Source organism: Ambystoma mexicanum, chromosome 5p (genome assembly GCF_040938575.1).
Source record: "Ambystoma mexicanum isolate Mex_15411 chromosome 5p, UKY_AmexF1_1, whole genome shotgun sequence".
Taxonomy (NCBI): domain Eukaryota; kingdom Metazoa; phylum Chordata; class Amphibia; order Caudata; family Ambystomatidae; genus Ambystoma; species Ambystoma mexicanum.
This window is the reverse complement of record NC_090930.1, coordinates 464,581,987-464,601,632: the sequence shown is the minus strand read 5'-3', so window position 1 is coordinate 464,601,632 and position 19,646 is coordinate 464,581,987.

Genomic DNA, 19,646 nt, shown 5'->3' with positions numbered 1-19,646 from the left:
AGGTCGGAAGTAAGAAGACTGAGAGAATCCCAAAAGGAGGGAAGAGAAAAGACTGAGACGCTCCTAGAATGGGAGGCGACAGAGCAAGACTTGAACTGGAATTCATGGTGGAGTTCCCAGCAGCCAGAAGTTATATTGTGTGAACTGGAACTGGAACTGTGAGCAAAAGGCCTTCATTGAGAAGGGACTGGAGTGGGAGGCAGAAACCAGCAGTCAACCCCCCTTAACTCCTTCTGTGTTTTTGTAATTTGTATGTTTTCTTTGAGGAATAGGGACAGCAATAGGTTAGAATAGGATTCTGGAGGGAGAACTGTTGTCATTTTGAGGACATTCTGGCAAGCACCCTTTTTCTATCTTTTTTTATTAGAATAGGTGAAGCTCATAGGGAAAGATTGTTTGAAGCTGACAAATAAAAGAATGTTACACCATGTCTCATTGTCCGAGCCCTGACTCTGGCCTATCACAGGTAGATGCAATTTAATGTATATTAGGTAGAGGATGGTGGTCTGTGTATATGCTGACTTTGAGGTCCCTCAAGCCTGCAGACATCCTTGTGGAATTGTTGGATTTCCCGACAATTACCACAGTGTAGCCTTTTGGAGGGCTGTATTGGAACAATGATTTGTCTGTTGCATAGCGTTTTCAAGTACTTGTCATCATTCTTCACCCACCCCAATTGGAACAGTACAAATAGTTAGTTGGCATGCTGTACCAATGGCAATAGAAACTCAAACAAGATAGTTATATGTAAAACAATAGATTTATTACCTACCAAACTAGAGTCCTTCGGTACTGGACCCAGTCCTAAGTCGTATTAGGCCTTATTAGTAACCTGTCTTAAGCCAACATTGACCTAATGGTGGCACGTGCAAATGTTTCTCCCTTGGCAGACTGTATCACATATTTATGTTACAGAATCAAATCAGAGTTCTAAACAATTGATTTGTCATTATTCAGTTTCTTACAACTTGTTAATTCACAATTTACAATGATGATAGCCTTTGTCTGGTATGGTGTTGTCGCAATTACTGTGTTACTACATTCATTCTTCAATACATTGTCAAGTTTGGTACAAATTGGTACATTTATACATTAGTTTGTAATATAAGCAGATAAGCAGAGGGGGCAGAACGAGGACAGAAGGAAGAAGTGTTAAGGAGGGTAATCAATGTTCTATGTTAATTAACATCCATATAATCTATCAAGATTGGATCAGGCTGTATAGGCCATTGCCCTGTTGGTATGGTAGAGAAGGCACATATCATTTTCGGTGCATTCATTATTTTAGCAGTTTTACTAGTGCAAGAGCTAAGTGCAGCCAATTAATTGGTAGGTTTCTAGTTTTAAGGTGTCCGAAGGCAATACTAATGCTGGGTCATAGTATGCCTATAGTACAAAGATTTTAGAGTACATAATTAGGGAATTCTAGGTGAGGAACATGGTCCAGTGCCAATGTGTTAAGCTCATTTTAAGAAAATCATTCATACTGGACTCTTTTGCAACCTGTGCGACTCTCTCTCACTCACTATTCTTCCCTTTGGCCCCCCTCACTCTGTAGGGTACACTCTCGATGTTCTGATCTCCTCAGACCTTCCTCTCTCTTTCCCTCTCTCCACTCCTCTCTCCTGGAGTGATCACTTTCTCCTATCCTCCCACCTCACCCTCCCTACTCCTCAGGCCAAGCCATCTCCATCACTGCCACCCACCTTCTCGGTCATCCAACCCATGAAGCGTGTGCCAGTTGAGGCTTTCGCCACCAACTTCTCATTCCCCCGCCCTTCGGCTGACTCCCACCCTGACACAGCCCTCTCCACGCTCCACTCCTCTATATCTGATACTCTTGATATCCTTGCCCCTGTCATGAGAATCCGCCTGAAGCCCAAAGCCAAGGGTAACTCCTGGTATGACTCAGACCTTGTCACCCTTAAACGCAAGTGCAGGGTGGCCGAGAGGAAATGGCGTGCTTCATGTTCAGCCTCTGACAAACTGGCCTGCCGCCTACTGCAAAGGCAATACTGGCTCTCCATCCTCACCAAGAAGAGAGCTCATATCCAAGCCCGCGTCTCTGCGGCATCTAACAACTCGGCTGTACTCTTTAAAATCTGCAAGGAACTGGCTAATCCTGCCGCATTCTCTACCTCTCCTGTCCCTTCCCAGGCCCTTTGCACGGCACTGGCTTCTCACTGCATTTCTAAAACTCAGGACATCCTGTCCTCACTCTCCTCCTATTGCCTCCCTCCCTCTATTCCCTGCTCTTCCTCTGTCCCTTCTGCAGCCACCCGCGCTCCCTCCTTCTCTGCTTTTCCCCTTTTCTCTGCAGACAAGGTTTCTAGACAAGTCTGATCTATGAAAGTCTTGTCGAAACAAGTTCACCCCTGTTCCTCCAAAACTATCAAGGACCACATCAACACCCTGGCTCCTGCCCTGGCTGATTTCTGCAATCACTCCTTCGCCACTGGAGTCTTCCCATCCCCCCTGAAGCACTCCCTTGTGCACCCTCTTCTTAAAAAAACCTCTGCGGACCCCTCCTGCCCAGCTAACTATCACCCAATCTCCATCACTCCCATTCTTGGCAAGCTCCTGGAGAAACTGGCCATCTCCCAACTTAATCAACACACTGAATCTGTTGGTTGTCTTCATGACCATCAGTCTGGCTTCAGAGCTGCCAGAAGCACGGAAACTGCTCTCCTGAACATCCGTGAAGACCAGCTCTCCAACCTTGATTCCAACACCCCGTGCGTCCTCATCTTGCTTGATCTCTCTTCTGCCTTTGACACTGTCAACCATGCCATCCTGCTCAACCGTCTCCGTGATAACCTGGGTATCACTGGTCAGGCTCTGGCGTGGCTGACTTCTTTCCTCTCCAACTGACCTTCCCAGGTCCAACTTGGGTCTTTCCTCTCTGGTGTCCCCCAGGGGTCTAACCTCTCTCCCTGGCTTTTCAACCAGTACCTGGCACTCCTTGCCCACCGCATTGCCGCTCTTTGCCCTAACTTTCAGTGCTATGCGGATGATACACAGCTAATTTTCAGGCTACCCTCGGCCTCCTCCTCTCCTTCGCTCATCTCTATCTCTCTGCCATCCATGAGTGGTGTGCCGCCAATGACCTCTGCCGTAATGCCAGTAAGACTGAGATTCTACTCATGGGCACACCCACTCCTTCCATCCCTGCAGCTCGCTGGCCGGCCTGTCTTGGCCCTCTTCCTGCTCCCACCTGCAAGGCAAAAAACCTCGGAGTCATCTTCGACTCCACACTCTCCTTCTCTCCTCACACCTCCGACGTCTCTAAGAAGTCTCACTACTAGCTGCACCTCCTCAGAGGTATCCTTCCTTTCCTCTCCTTCCCCCAGAAGCTCACTGTCTCCAGAGCCCTGGTTCTCTCTAGGCTGGACTATTGTAACAGCCTCTATCTAAATCTGCCTCCCTCTACTCTCCGCCCTCTGCAATTTATCCAGAATAGGACTGCAAGACTTCCTTGCCCTCATGCCCAGGGATCGTATCTCTCCAGGACTTAAATTTCTTCACTGGCTCCCAGTGGCTGCGAGGATTAAGTTCAAAACCCTCTGCATTGTCCACAAGGCCTTCTAGGGCATGGGGCTGAAATACCTTCAACTCTCTCTTCCCAAATATCTTCCTTCTCGAGCTCTTCGCTCATCCGCATCCAACTCCCTCAGGGTCAGTCGCTTCTCCAAGCAACGAGTTGGTGGTAGATCTCTCTCTTCTCAGGGGCCTCCCTCTGGAACAGCCTTCCTGTCTCCCTGAAACTTGAGGAGAACCATCTCCGGTTCCGGAAGTACCTCAAAACCTTCCTCTTTGCCTCTGCTTTCTCTCCCCCTCTCCCCTGCTAAATTTTTTGCCAGAAATGGCACCTGTTACCTGGCCACCCTTTCTGATTCTCAGGCCCAGGCCCCACCAGTTGCCCGCCTGCACTGCCTCTCTTGCTACCCTGGCACCTGGGGACTGTTTTCTGCATCCCTACAGCACTTATGTCTGCACTTACCTTGCACTTGCCGTTTTTATTTATCTTATTTATTCTACTATACATGTACTGCACTTTCCCCTCTCCCTTCCCCACGCACTTTACCCTTTCCCCCTCCCCATGCACTTGCGCTATCGAATCATACCCGGCCTAGTAGAATCGTTTTCTGACTTCCCTTTGTTCCCCCTCCGTCGCCTCGTCGTGCCTTGAAATACCTGTGTATATGCATGTGGTAAATGGCATATCATATCATATCATACTGTGAGTAACCTCGGTATTCCATTCAATTAGGTTCTTAACATGATCATGATCATAGTTCTAGGGTAGGTTCCTTCTTACAGGTAGTTCCAAGAATCTGTATATTGGGAGGCCCAATCTAGGTGTCTGCTACATATATCAGGTGAGTTCAGAACATATTACAGTAATCTTATTTATGCATTTTAGGAAATGTAAATCTGTATTATTTGCCTTAAAAAAAATGTTTTTCTTTGGTTCTAGTGGTCTCTTATGAGAGTGCTGCTGAGTTCTAAATATACAAGATCCTAATGGGTTGAAGGAAAGAGGAGAAAGAAATTCTTAGTTTCTCGAAGGTTATTTATTTACAAAAACCGAGTGTGAGTGCCTATCTATGTTAGTCTTACCTTATTAGGATGTTTCTTTGTCTTAGAAGATGACGGCGCTCTGCATGTCCATCACATGAAGCACTGTCCCGCCACCTCCTCTTCTTCTTACTGATAGATTTTTATCCATCAGCTGTGATTTTTGGATACCTCTTGTGTTGAGTATGTAGTCGTGAGTTTGTATTCTTCGTGGTCTGTGTGGACTTGTCACAGTAGGTCTGGATTCACAGGGTCTTCGCAGTGTAAAGCACTATCATCTTGAAACCGACTATTTATTGACGGGTAATGATGACGTCACGTGATGCAAACGCAATGACGTCGTCATAATTTAACCACGACCACAACGTGAGATTGTTGTCATCTACAAGCGCCTGATGGAACTTTTCATTCATTTAAAATGAATAGATTGGGTTCCATCTTTGCTCTCCATAGTATTGTTGCACTTCTGGGAGCAAAGCATAAGCAACAACCCAAACTTGGACAACAGGACCATGAGCCTGTTTTAAAGAAAGCACGATCAAATTTCATGTTATAATATTGGCAGTTGGCAAATGTTAAAGACAAATATCATAGTAGTTGAATGGACTGGGGTTGCATAATTGCAGTACATAATAAGGTTGCAAGTTATGGTAATAAACATAATTAACAAGCCAAGCTTGGGGAACAGGACCATAAGCCTTTTAAACACAGGTTGAAAATACATTTAATCCTTGCTTATCAGTAGGCATAAAGAACACAATTATTTTCTATTGCAGTGCATTATTGTCATTTACAGGCGCCTGAGGCGCATTTCATTAAATTTATCGGAGTGGGGTCCCATCACTGCTGTCCATAGTACTGTTGCACATATGGGAGCAACACATAATAAATGAACAACGCTAAAATTGGGTAACAGGGCCATGAGCCTGTTTAAACAAAAGTTGAGTACACTTTTCCATCAAACCTTCATTATAGTAAGCCAGAGCTGCCCTCAAAGACACATACAGGCCGATTCATGGAATTAATGTGCCCCGAAAATTCCCGCACAGAGGTGCCAAAACGTGCGATTCGCAGTAAAAGTGTGAAAATTGCAGTGCAACTGCGAAAATCGCAGGGAAACCAGCGCACGCCGGCGCACAGGTCATCCAACGGCGTGCACCACGGCCGCTGCGAAATCGCACATAGCGCGGCGCACATCACAAAAGTAGGGGGAACACGGGGCGTAACACTCGGAATGGGGAACAACGCGTGAAAATATGGGCGTCACGGGGGAAGTACAGGAGGCAAGTGCGCGGAACACCCACACGCTCGCCTACAACTCGTATTCATGGAATCGAATAGAGCAAACCATCGGATGGGCAAAGACGCGCACAGGGCCAAACAAGTACTCCACAAAAAAGCAGGCGGTAGCGTCCCTGCGCCTGAAATAAATGTGCGCCAAAATGTGCGCTAACAAAAACCACCCATATACAGCTATGATGAATGATCCATGCAGTGGCCCCCTAGGACAAATGAGGTGCAAAGGGGTACCGACAAACACGGACACCCGCTGTGTGAAAAATAGCATGTGCGTGTATTACGGGGTTCGCGGGAAGTTCCACATGCGATTGGCCTGGGCACATGTATTCCGGGGTGCGCAGGAAGTTTCACACGCGAAATTTGCAGGGTACGTGTATTTCGGTGTGCGCGTGAAGTTCCACACGCAATTTCAGCAGGGTACGTGTACTCCGGTTGCGCAGCAAATTCCACACGCGAATCCAGCAGCCTACGTGTATTTCGGGGGTGCCGGGGAGTCCCACACGTGAATTGGCCATGTGGGTCCTCCCAGCTGTTCCCTCTACACCCTCCACGGCCCCTGCAGGTGGCCCACACCACAGGGGACTACCCTGCACCCTTGCACATGTCCCGCAGGCAGCCCATCCACCATGGCCATGCCCCCCAGCCAACCCACATGTCACCTTGCACTACTGCCCACCAACGCATGTCTCCCTGCACCCCCACCCCCCAGCATCCAGGGGCACCCTCCACCAGGCCCCCACTCATGCCTCCCAGCACCCCCACCCCCCTGCATCCAGGGGCACCCTCCACCAGGCCCCCACTCCTGTCTCCCTGCACCCCCACCCCCCTGCATCCAGGGGCACCCTCCACCAGGCCCCCACTCATGTCCCCCTGCACCCCCACCCCCAGCACTGTAGGGCACCCTCCACCAGGCCCCCACTCCTGTCCCCCTGCACCCCCACCCCCCTGCATCCAGGGGCACCCTCCACCAGGCCCCCACTCAAGTCCCCCTGCACCCCCACCCCCAGCACTGTAGGGCACCCTCCACCAGGCCACCACTCCTGTCCCCCTGCACCCCCACCCCCCTGCATCCAGGGGCACCCTCCACCAGGCCCCCACTCCTGTACCCCTGCACCCCCACCCCCCTGCATCCAGGGGCACCCTCCACAAGGCCCCCACTCATGTCCCCTGCACCCCCACCCCCCAGCACTGTAGGGCACCCTCCACCAGGCCCCCACTCATGTCCCCCTGCACTCCCATACCCCTGCATCCAGGGGCACCCTCCACCAGGCCCCCACTCCTGTCCCCCTGCACCCCCACCCCCCTGCATCCAAAGGCACCATCCACCAGGCCCCCACTCATGTCCCCCTGCACCCCCACCCCCCAGCACTGTAGGGCACCCTCCACCAGGCCCCCACTCCTGTCCCCCTGCACTCCAACCCCCCTGCATCCAGTGGCACCCTCCACCAGGCCCCCACTCATGTCCCCCTGCACCCCCACCCACCAGCACTGTAGGGCACCCTCCACCAGGCCCCCACTCCTGTCCCCCTGCACCCCCAACCCCCTGCATCCAGGGGTACCCTCCACCAGGCCCCCACTCCTGTCCCCCTGCACGCCCACCCCCCTGCATCCAGGGGCACCCTCCACCAGGCCCCCGCTCATGTCCCCCTGCACCCCCACCCCCCAGCACTGTAGGGCGAATTCCACCAGGGCACCACTCCGGTCCCTCTGCACCCCCACCCCCTGCATCCAGGGGCACCCTCCACCAGGCCCCCACTCCTGTCTCCCTGCACCCCCACCCCCCAGCCGTGCGATTTGCCTGGGTACGTGAATTCCAGGGGTGCGTGGGTAGTCTCACACGCAATTCCATCAGGGTACGTGTATTATGGGTCCGCGTGAACTTCCACACGCGATACCAGCAGGGTACTTGTATTGCGGGGTGCGCGGGAAGTTCCACACGTGAATTTGCAGGGTAAGTGTATTTCGGTGTGCGCGTGAAGTTCCACACGCGACTGGGCCTGTGAGAGTGGGGTATGTGTATTCCAGGGGTGGGCAGGAATATTTACACGGTCGACTACAACGTGCCAAAAAATAAAAGGTCCAATCCTGAAACACGTACGCCAGCATGAAGCAGGCGCACGTCCCGCGCAGCATAAAAGAGTGCGCAAACAACAAACAAGCTCAGACGTCAGGATGAATATATCGTTCCTAGCAGCAGTGGCTGTGGGATACCGCAGGAGGAGGAGAAGGATAGTCAGAGCCAGAATCTTCACACCCAGAATCAGCCTATTTGGTATGCCTGATGACCAGGTTATGGGAGGTACAGGTTTCCACCACACATAATACTCGACCTGGTCAGTGAGTGGGAGGATGACCTCACATCACCCACCCTGTGCTCCCAAGCACTCAGCCCCCTGGAGAAGGTCAATGTACTGCACTTCTTGGCTACCGGACCATTTCAGCGGACAAGTGCCATAGTGGAGGGGGTGTCACAGGCCACGCAGTCACAGTGCCTACACCAGGTGTTGGCCATCATCACTGCATGCCCATCAGTCCGCAGGCACATATACCTTCCCAGAACACCTGCAGAAAGGCAGGATGTCAGCCAGGATTTCTACAGGGTGGCACAATTCCCCAAAGTGCTAGGTGCCATTGATTGCACCCATGTGGCTCTACGTCCCCCCAGGGCATCTGAGCACATCTATAGAAACCGCAAGCACTGGCATTCCATCAACGTCCAGGTAGTATGTGATGCCAAGGGAATCATCACCTCAGTATATGCCAACTATCCAGGGTCCACCCACGACAGCTTCATTTACAGGATGTCAACCCTAAACCGGGACATGGAAGCTGGGCGGCATGGCGATGCATGGCTGCTTGGTGAGTAGAAATGCCACAGCACATGCATGCATGACAGATACAGAGTAATGCCAATACCCCACTAATGATCCCCATCACCACCTCCCCAGGGGACAGTGCCTACCCTCTGAGCACACACATGATGACGCCAATTCGGAACCCCATCACGCCTCCCGAGGTAAGATACAACACAGCCCATATTGCAACACGGGGCATAGTGGAGCGCACATTCGGAGTGCTCAAGTCACGCTTTCACTCCCTTGACCGTTCTGGTGGGCAGCTGTTATACGCTCCCCCAGTAGTGTGCAGGATCATAGTGGCAGCATGTGTCCTGCACAATGTTGCAACACGCCGGGGCCTGGCTGTGGACATGGTGGTGCCCCCACATCCCCAACCACATGCATGCCCGCTGTGCATGGGAGGGGAAAGGGCACGGGGTGAGGCAGCCCGTACGCAGCTGGTGGCTAATTACTTCACATAGAAAGCAAACCCCTGTGGAGTGCACACAGCCCTGGCACATACCATCTGACAATCAATGATGACTCAATCTGGCAATTCTGATGAATTAAGGGACAGTCAACTGTCAAAACCATAGCAGCCTGAGATTGTTCATCTGGAAGTGTCACAATGTGTGCATCCCTACCTACACAAACACCACCAATGCAGTGTCATCAAAAGACACACTTCCATGCAGCAAAAATGAATACCCACTTCCAAAATACAACATGAGAACAGTGCCATGTCACCCAACCCCTCCCCGGCACGGCCACACAACACACCATGGCATGTCATGCAATGTGAGAGCAGACAAATCAATCCCCACAACATGACCCCAGTGTCACCAACTACAGTGTCCCTAATGGAAACTGGCCACACATGAAATGCTCACAGTAATGCAGGACCAACTACACACATTACCAAATACTTATCAATAATACCAATCACCTACACAACCTCCAACCTACCATAAACATGACAGTACGGACTTAAAAAACTGGTAGCCTCACTACCTGATAATGCCAGCACTTCGAACACTACCAACTATACAGTGTTAGTGTAGGTGCACTGCTTACAACATGGACTCCAGTTCCAAAGTAGACCGCCTTGTGAAGACATGAGAAATGGACCTGCAAATTAGGAGGATGAGATGGATGCAGAGGCACATATCAGTACACCATGCAATGTACAATACAACCACAATATCCACTAGGAATGTATACGCAGTATTGACTACAGACTGCCCACACATCATATGGGAGTCCAACGTCACCGTGTAAGTCAATGTCACTTGGGCACACCCTTTGCAAGCCCATGGAAACGGGAAGCAGGAGGGGTGTGTGTCACACAAACTCAAGCATCTGACCCAAATTCAGGACAAGCCTGCATGTGCCCAGCCACAATACAGCGTATGCCCACGGGAGCCACACAAGGCAACACTCTGTCAAAAAAATCAAGATTCAAAAATCAAAAAAATAAATAAATCAAAAATCAAAAATGGCCATGAATGGGCCCGGGGGGGGTGGGGGAGGCCACCCAGGAGGTCCGAGGACAGGGTGCACACCAACACCCACCTGTGTGGATCTTGCGGAAAAAAAACACCTCCATGGGCTCATGGCCTGCACGGCTACCCTATTGTGGGAGAATCGCTGCTGTCGCTCTCCTCACCCTCTGCAGCTGCATCAGGAGGTGGTGGCACTATGGGAGGCAGCCCACGCAAAGCCCTAGTCTGGTCCTCCATGGCAGCAAGCATGCAGGTGTGGAAGGTCTTGTTCTGGAGTATAATTGTGCGTAGGTCCCCATGCAACAACTCACAGGATGCCTGGACCTCTGCCCTAGTTGCCTGCATCTCAGCTGAGAGCGTACGTGTGAGCCGCTCCAGCTGCTGTTCTGTCCTTGTGTTAGCTGAAGCCTCAAGCTCAACCAGAGTTGCCCTGAGCTGACAGAGTTCCACCCTCAGGGCTTCCCTGTGGCCCTGGGACTCAATAGAAATGGCCTCCCGCAGAGTCTCCAGTGCCGCCCGCCTGTCCCTGTTGGACGCCAACATGTCCTCCCTGTGTGACTGGCTAATGGAGTCTGTTGCCTGCTGTAGTTGTTCAATGAGCCTTTCTTGGGGGACAATGGAAGTGGCCACCCTATCCATGGCCTGAGCCATCATCTCAGTTGATGCTGCCTGTTGGTTTGCCATACCGTATATGGATTGCTCCCATGCGGTATTGCCAGGTGGCGTACGGCCACCGCGTCAGCGGGCACCACACCTGTCTGGGGCAAGGCAAACTGCACCTTGCTGTGCCGGCACTGCCTGAGGCTTCAGGACTGCATTCCCCCTCTGATCTGCTGGCCCAGGAACAGGATCAGATGTAGTGGAGTGTGACCCTGCATCCGTAACCACCAAAGGCGGACCTACCAACACTGACATCCCCATTGAGGGTTCTACCCCTGGTGCAGGTGGGTTGGACAGTACAGAATCTCTCCCAGAAACACTTACCTGCGACAGCACATAGGTCTCATCATCCGAATCGACACCTGAATAGAGCTCGGGGGAGGTGCACACAGAGACACCACTTGAGATGACGGCCTGCAGCAAGTGTGGGTTCTCACCCACCACCACACCACGTCCCTCACTGGTGCCCGGTAGGGCCTGAGACCCCTCCTGGGTCTGCACCATCTCCACAACCCCAGCAGTATCAAGTGCGTCATCCCCTGCAAAGACATGAAAGAAAAGAAATGGGAACAGGCATTAGCAACATGGAACACAATTAGGGCTGAGAAGCAACAGAAACAGTACTTCAATGACACATGTACCACATGACTATAACCCTCCCATGCATGCACTGTCACTGCGTATGAAGGGGAGGCAAATGGCACACATTGATGACACCAAGATGGAAGACCAACACATTTGCTGCATGCTGCCTAGCAGTGCCATCACACATTGGCCTGTGATTGGCATGTCCAATACACATACATGACACATGCCATAACACAGATGGCATGTACCCTAGCCATGTCACACATGTGACAATAGGACTGAGAAATGCCTAGTGAAAGTGGTGGAATGCAGACAATCAGTCTGAATGAACACAGAATAACATGCAACTATGTTGTGGCAAGATGACAATTCAAGGGCAACTGGCGTGAGGTTGGGCTGAATGTCTACAGTTGCCAGAAGGGATACTGCAACACCCAAATCATGGTGCACAGAATGTATTGGATGAAGCACATGGGTGACCCAAACCACTCAGGCACACACCCCCTCACCTGGCACTCAATCAGAAGCACTCACACACACACCATGCACATGGATGACACACACATGCATGTGCACTCACCGGACAATGCCTCGTAATCTGGCAGGTCTCCCACGCCTTGGATCTGTTCCTCCGTGACGTAGGTCCCAGCAACATACTCATGTGGAGTGAGTTCTATGTCCTCTGCCGGAGACCCACCTCCAGTCACTAGAGTTGCGGCATGACTTGAGGCCAGCTTTTTCTTTGCCCTGTGCTTAAGGTCATTCCAGCGCTTGTAGCAATCATTAGCTGTGCGCCTCACGAATCCAAGGGCACTTATGAGTTCCGCAATGGTCTGCCAGTGTGCCTGACGTTGTGCAGGTGTGGTCTTGCGTCCTGCAGTAATCACCATTTCGCTGCCATGTGCGGACACATACTCCACAAGTGCATCAAGTTCGACCTGATTGAAGCTGGGCTTCCTTGGTGGGCCGGACTGTGTAGCCGTGTCTGGGGCAGCAGCCTGTACTGGACGAGCACTCTTCCTCTTCCGCTTGGAAGGTGGTGGTGATACTGAGTGTCCTACGCCGCTCTGGACACTAGGGGCAGGAGCCCCGGTGGACTGTGGACTAGGAGTGTGGGAATGAACACTCACCATGGGATTTGGTGCAGGCATTAGCTGAAGTGTGATGTAGTCAGGGGGAATGTCAGCAGGATGGACTAGGACCGACACTGTCCTGGCTGGGACACTCAGAGCTGGGGTGGATGGAGCCGCAGCTGCCCCTGCAGCCTCCCCACATTGCCTACTCGGGGCAGCAGATGACATAGCTGCCCCTGATCCACGTGGGCTGGTGACACCAACGTGCACCGCCACACTTGGCCTAGACCTGCTGACCTGGAAGTCAGCCATGGAGTCACCCAGTGCCAGGTCTGGTGCCACAATGGGCTGGTCCAACAAGGGCTGAGCAGGGATGGTGTCAGCCAAGTTACCCTCAACCGGGGGGGGGGGGAATGGGTGTCCCTGACTGGTCACCCACACATGGGGGGCTAGGGGCACCCTGCAAGTCCTGGCAACGTCCCCTACCGTATCCACCACGGCCACCTCTTGTGGCTCGCCCACCTTTGCCACCCTTACCGCGTGCTCGCCTCCCAACCATGGCACTGATGTTGTTGTGCGTATGGGAGTTGCAGTAAACTATTGTCCTGGGCAATTGGGAGTCAAAGGGGTAGGGTACTAGATGGAATTCATACCCTAGTGCTCTAGCAAGGCTGTATGTGACCCCTGGGGGAAGATGACGGGTCACGCAACGCACAGGCACCCCGAAAAAGGGAGATAATGTGCACGCAACCCCTCCTAGACCACGTGCGTGGAAAAAAAAACCTGCACTACGCTGTGGCACCCAGAAACACAAAAATGAATGTATGCGTGTCACACGCAGCCTAGACTGACCTCTGAAGGGGTAGGCAACACACGGGGCAAGCACATATGTCAAATACGTGCGCGACTCACCGTCTGCCAGGAAAAATCGCTTGAAAAATTCACGTTGGCAACACCCCCGCCAAAAGAAGAATTGTACGCTGTCTGAGGAGACAGGACAACAGGAGAAGTGAACGCTGTTTGAGGAAACAGGCCCAGGAAAAAGACAAGAAGACAAAAAGCTGTCAGAGGTAACAGGGAGTACGAGCTTGGAACGCCGTGAAGTAAATCGCGTGTGAACCGACAAGAAGTACAGATTTCACCCACTCGCTCTCCACGAAAAGCACGTACAAGGAAATGGTGTTCTACACGTACCTTTTAAACATGCCCACACGTCCAGTGTCACTTCCGCGTGTAAGGCCCCATCCTCCAATTACAGGAGCTGACACTCTGACGTGCAGTCATAGGACGTGTAACATGCACCCGTGTACAGGGAAACGCCCGCGCACGCACGTCACAGACGCGCATACGCGCTGGTGGCCTTTGGGCCAATGAATTCGCGTACGTGTGCTGACGCGCTTACGCGCTAAGGCCCTTTCCTCGAATTACACGCAGACGTAATGGATTTTCACATGCCAAATCACTCCGTATCAAGCTGGCCACGCGTAAGCACACGGAAGTCCATGCTCCTGCCCAGAAGGCCGAATTACTGCCCCCCAGAGCCCCGAGCACGCTCCCACCTGCCATCTGCTGCTGCCTGATTGCCTGCTGCTCACGTGCCCTGCCATTTGCTGCCTGCACATCAGCCAGGGCTGCTGTTGCTGTGACCACCCCTGCTGGAACCGAAGACTCCCGACTGGGATTCCATCGCTCCACAGCCCAGCCCCAGGACCCAGTTGCCCACCCACTCCTGCCTCTGGGGTTGTCATGTCGGGTACTGCAACATCTGGCACCACTGACAACCCCCGGCCAGATAGGCAGAGGGGAACCAGCTTCACTGCCACCGAAGTTGGTGTCCTGGTGGAGCAAGTCCTGGGGCAGTATTATGCCCTCTTCGGAGGTTTGCGCGCCGACAAGGAAGGACGGACTCGGATCTGGATGGACATTGTGACTGCCATCAACGCGGAGGGGGTGGCAGTCCGACTATTCCATCATGTCAAGAAGCGCTGGAAGGAATTCAGGTCCAGGACCCTCAACAAGGCCCGGCGCCTGTTGAAGGCAGCGGATGCTAAGGGGCGCCGGGGCCACTTGTCGGACGATCAGATGAGGGTCCTGGAATGCATATCCCCAGCGCTCCACGTCCAGGTCCTTGAGAGGCAGACCCATCTGGAGTCGAGCGGTAAGTGTACATGCATCATGATTGTAAGCTGTGCGTGTGGTGATGTACCAGTAGTGTGCAGGTTGCACATGTGTTCGTATGGGGCCAAGTATGGCTGGGGGTGTACAGGGCCGTGAGGTTAACACATGCGAGGGCTGTCATGTGTGAGACATGGATGGTGCTTGTGTGTGTAGGCTTGCATGCCAAATGGAGTTGTGTGGGCACACATGTTTGGATGAATGTGTATGTAAGTAGGCATGTTCGTGATGTGACACATGGATGTTGTTTTCAGCTGCATGTATCAGCACTGTGTACATGTGCATGTGTGTGTATTTGACAAGGGTACAACAGTGATGCAACATGGATGCATGTAACAGCGGGATGTGGAAGCCTGATTGGCAGATGTGACATGGATGCCGATCTGAACACTGCAACAGTTGGCAGAGGTGTACACATGCATGCAAGTGTGGTGGTGTGTGTACATGTGGAGTGCACTCCCTGTGTTGCATGTGATGTCTGGCTCACCTTTGCCTGCTCATGCTGTTGTATGTGTATGGATGGTGCTGGCAGTTGCGATATGGCTGTGGTATGGCTCATGTGTGCAAGTTGAAATGACATGTGTGTTGGCGATTGTGATGCCATGTCTAAGGATTGCCAATGCCACTCATGTACAACTGTCATGTGTGTATGTGTCCATTGTACAGTGCCCTGATGCCTGTGTTTTATTTCTCCCTGTCTGCAGCGTCAACTGATGAAGAGGGCGGAGAAGGTGCTGTGGAGCACAGCGGCGTGGATCGCACCGCCAGCCGGAGACGCAAGTCCCGGGGTCCCCTCCCAGGTTGTGATCTCATCGGGGAGTGAGGAGTCCGGTGCCGCGTCCCAGGCCGCAGCTGCCGGGGGGAGGTCCAAGAGGCGGAGGTCGGAGTTGGACTCCTCGGCAGCAGAAGGGGCAGCTGGGACCCCACAGGGCCCAACGGGGGAAGATGGCATGGAGTCATCCAGGTTGGTGGGGGGTTTGGTGGAGGAGGACGCTGTGCAAGCAACAGAGACGGGGTCTGGAGGTGGGGATTCCACTGGTGCTAGTGGTGCAGTGCAGGACCAGGGACAGGAGGCAGCACAGGCCGCCGCAGAGGTGCCTGTGTGCAATCCTGTCCCTGATCCTGTCACTGCATCATCTTGCACCAGCAGGGATGCCTACGTCCAGACCCGTTTTCAGGCAGGGGAAGAGCTCAGAACAACTGGCCTTCCTGTGCCTGTGGACGTGGCTATCCGGGTCCGGGTTGAACCTGTCCTGACTGGTGTGGCATTGCGTCAACGGGCCATGCGAGGTGACCTGCAGTCTTTTCATGAGGAGACTGCACGTCATCTCGAATGGCTCGTTGACCGCATCGGCCTACTGGGACAGTCACCCAGGCCGGATTCCTCCATTTGATGAGGCTTGCTCAGACCCCCTCCTCAACTGAACCCCCTATGCGCCAGTCGTCCTCCGTGCCATCTTCCCACCCATTAGTCACCTGGGTGCCCTGTGGAGCTGCCTCTGACGGTGCGGCCAGGCTGGTGGAGGAGGCATCCCTGCCACAGTCGGGAGTCGGACGTCCAGCAGGGGTGGCCACATCAACGACTGCACCCCGGCCGGTGGAGGATGTGCAGGCAGCAGGAGCCAGGGCACGGGCACAGGCACAGCAGCAGCAGCAACGAGATGGGAGCCATGATGGCTCGGGGCCTTCGACATCGGAGGGGCAGGCATTGGCCGGAGGGCAGGAGGACCCAGGACGGGAAGTGTCTTCCGTGTGGCAGCGGTTGGGCCACGCCATAGATGCGGAGCGGCAGCGGGCGGAAGAGGCACGGCTCACGATGGTCAGGGCGGAGTTGGAGGTGAACATGTCGACGGCCCTGCAGACCCTCGGGGCCATGGAGGAGGACCGCCTCCGGGACATTGAGCAGGAGTTCGATGATGCCCTGGCCTGGAACATCCCGAAGTGAGCCGTCGGACTGGCCCGCTGCCCTTGTAAATAGTTCTGTGGTTAGTGTTAGGTTTCCTTTGGTTTTGCATTTATTTTGGACCTTTTGGACAATGGCCCACATTTTTGTATATAGTTTTTTTTATTAGGTAGTGTTATTAGATAGGTTTCATTTCTTCTGTTGGGATCATGGACCCTGGATTGTTTGTCTGTATATAGTTGACTGTTGGATTTTCTATTTTTTTTAATGATTTACCCATGGAGCAATGGTTTTCGATTTTAATTTTCCATTGGATTTACTTTTGTGAACTGTGACTTTGGACACCTTTCCTTTGGATTATGATTTGTGGTTTTACATTATTTCACGGACATGCTGCTTTCTTTTTTTTAATTCCCATTTTCCTTTGTTTATTTTTGATTCAATTTATGTTGCTTTTAATACATATTTTTTCTTCAAACTTCATTGTGTAGTATCATCTCATTGGTTTCATGCATATCATGATATGGGTTTTGACATTCACTGTGTGTATATGAGGGACATGTGTTCATTTACAAACTTGCCATTGGGTTGTATCATGTAATTGCCATTTCTAAGTGGGTGGATGCAATACTCGGGTGGGTGTTTGGCATGTGGAGGCTGCCCATAAGGGCCAGGGATCTAGATTGTGATTGCATATTGGCTGGGGGACATGTGTGGGGGCCTGCTGGCAGGTGCCCCTGACTGGTGGGGGTTGAGGGTGCAGGGGGACATGAGTGGGAGCCTCCTGGAGGGTGCCCCACAGTGCTGGGGGGTGGGGGAGCAGGGAGACAGGAGTGGGGGCCTGGTGGAGGGTGCCCTACAGTGCCGGGAGGTGGGGGTGCAGGGGGACAGGAGTGGGTGCCTGGTGGAGGGTGCCCCTGGATGCAGGGGGTGGGGGTCCAGGGGGACAGGAGTGGGGGCCTGGTGGAGGGTGCCCCACAGTGCTGGGGGGGGTGCTGGGAGACATGAGTGGGGGCCTGGTGGAGGGTGGCCCACAGTGCTGGGGGATGGGGGTGCTGGGAGACATGAGTTGGACATGAGTGGGGGCCTGGTGGAGGGTGCCCCACAGTGCTGGGGGGTAGGGGTGCAGGGGGACATGAGTTGGACATGAGTGGGGGCCTGGTGGAGGGTGCCCCTGGATGCTGGGGGGTGGGGGTGCAGGGGGACATGCGTTGGTGGGCAGTAGTGCAAGGTGACATGTGGGTTGGCTGGGGGGCATGGGCATGGTGGATGGGCTGCCTGCGAGACATGTGCAGGGTAGTCCCCTGTGGTGTGGGCCACCTGCAGGGACCGTGGAGGGTGTCGAGTGAACAGCTGGGAGGACCCACACAGCCGATTCACGTGTAGGACTGCCCGGCACCCCCGGAATACACGTAGGCTGCTGGATTCGCGTGTGGAATTTCCCTTGCACCTTGGAATACACGTACCCTGCTGAAATTGTGTGTGAAACTTCACACGCAACCCGAAATACACGCACCACGGACAATCGCGTGTGGAATTTCCCACGCACCCCGAAATACACGTGCCCAGGGCAATCGCGTGTGGAACTTCCCACGCACCTTGAAATACACGTACCCTGCTGAATTTGCGTGTGGAACTTCCCGCGCACCCCGAAGTACACGTGCCCAGGGCAATCGCGTGTGGTACTTCCCGCGCACCTTGGAATACACGTACCCTGCTGAAATCGCGTGTGGAACTTCCCGCGCACCCCGAAATACACGTACCCAGGGCAATCGCCCATGGTACTTCCCACGCACCTTGGAATACACGTACCCTGCTGAAATTGCATGTGGAACTTCCCGCGCACCCCAAAATACACCTACCCAGGGCAATCGCGTGTGGAACTTCCCGCAAACCCCGTAATACACGTACCCTGCTGATATCGCGTGTGGAAGTTCACGCGGAGCCATAATACACGTACCCTGATGAATTTGCGTGTCAGACTACACGCGCAACCCTGATATACACGTACACAGGCGAATCGCACTGCTGGGGGGTGGTGGGGTGGTAGAAAGGAGTGGGGGCCTGGTGGAGGGTGCCCCTGGATGCTGGGGGATGGGGGGGCTGGGAGACATGAGTGTGGGCCTGGTGGAGGGTGCCCCACAGTGCTGGGGGGTGGGGGTGCAGGGGGACATGAGTTGGACATGTGTGGCTGCCTGCTGGCAGGTGCCCCACAGTGCTGGGGGGTGAGGGTGCTGGGAGACATGCGTTGTTGATCAGTAGTGCAAGGTGACATGTGGCTTGGCTGGGGGGCATGGCCATGGTGGATGGGCTGCCTGCGGGACATGAGCAGGGGTGCAGGGTAGTCCCCTGTGGTGTGGGCTGGCTGCAGGGGCCGTGGAGGGTGTAGAGGGAACACCTGGGAGGACCCACACGGCCAATTCACATGTAGTGCTCCCCGCGCACCCCTTAAATACACGTGCCCTGATGGAATCGCGTGTGATACTTCCCACGCACCCCTGAAATACACGTACCCTGATGGAATCGCATGTGATACTTCCCGCGCACCCCTGAAATACACGTACCCTGCTGATTTTGCGTGTGATACTTCCCGCGCACCCCTGGAATACACGTGCCCTGATGGAATCGCCTGTGTTACTTCACGCGCACCCCTGATGTACACGTACCCAGGACAATCGCGTGTGAAACTTACCGCGAACCACTGAAATACACGTTCCCCGCTTGGCGTTTGATGTTTGTCAGCCTGTGAACTGGTCCAGGGTTAGCGCAGCCCTTTGCGAAGAATTGGGAATTTTGATGGCTTTTCCTTGCGCGAGGGCGTTCTTGGGGGTGTAACTGGACCTGCTGCAGGGTCGCTGTGCCTATCTGCGCCACGGCTGGTTTTGGAGGCTGAAATCCATGAATACGCTGTGCGATTAAATGGATTTTATCGCACGCGGCTGGCGCAGTATATCGCACGGGGACACTGTGCGCCACTTTTGTGTGAAATTCTATGAATTACCCTGATAATGTCAACTTATCGTACCAACAG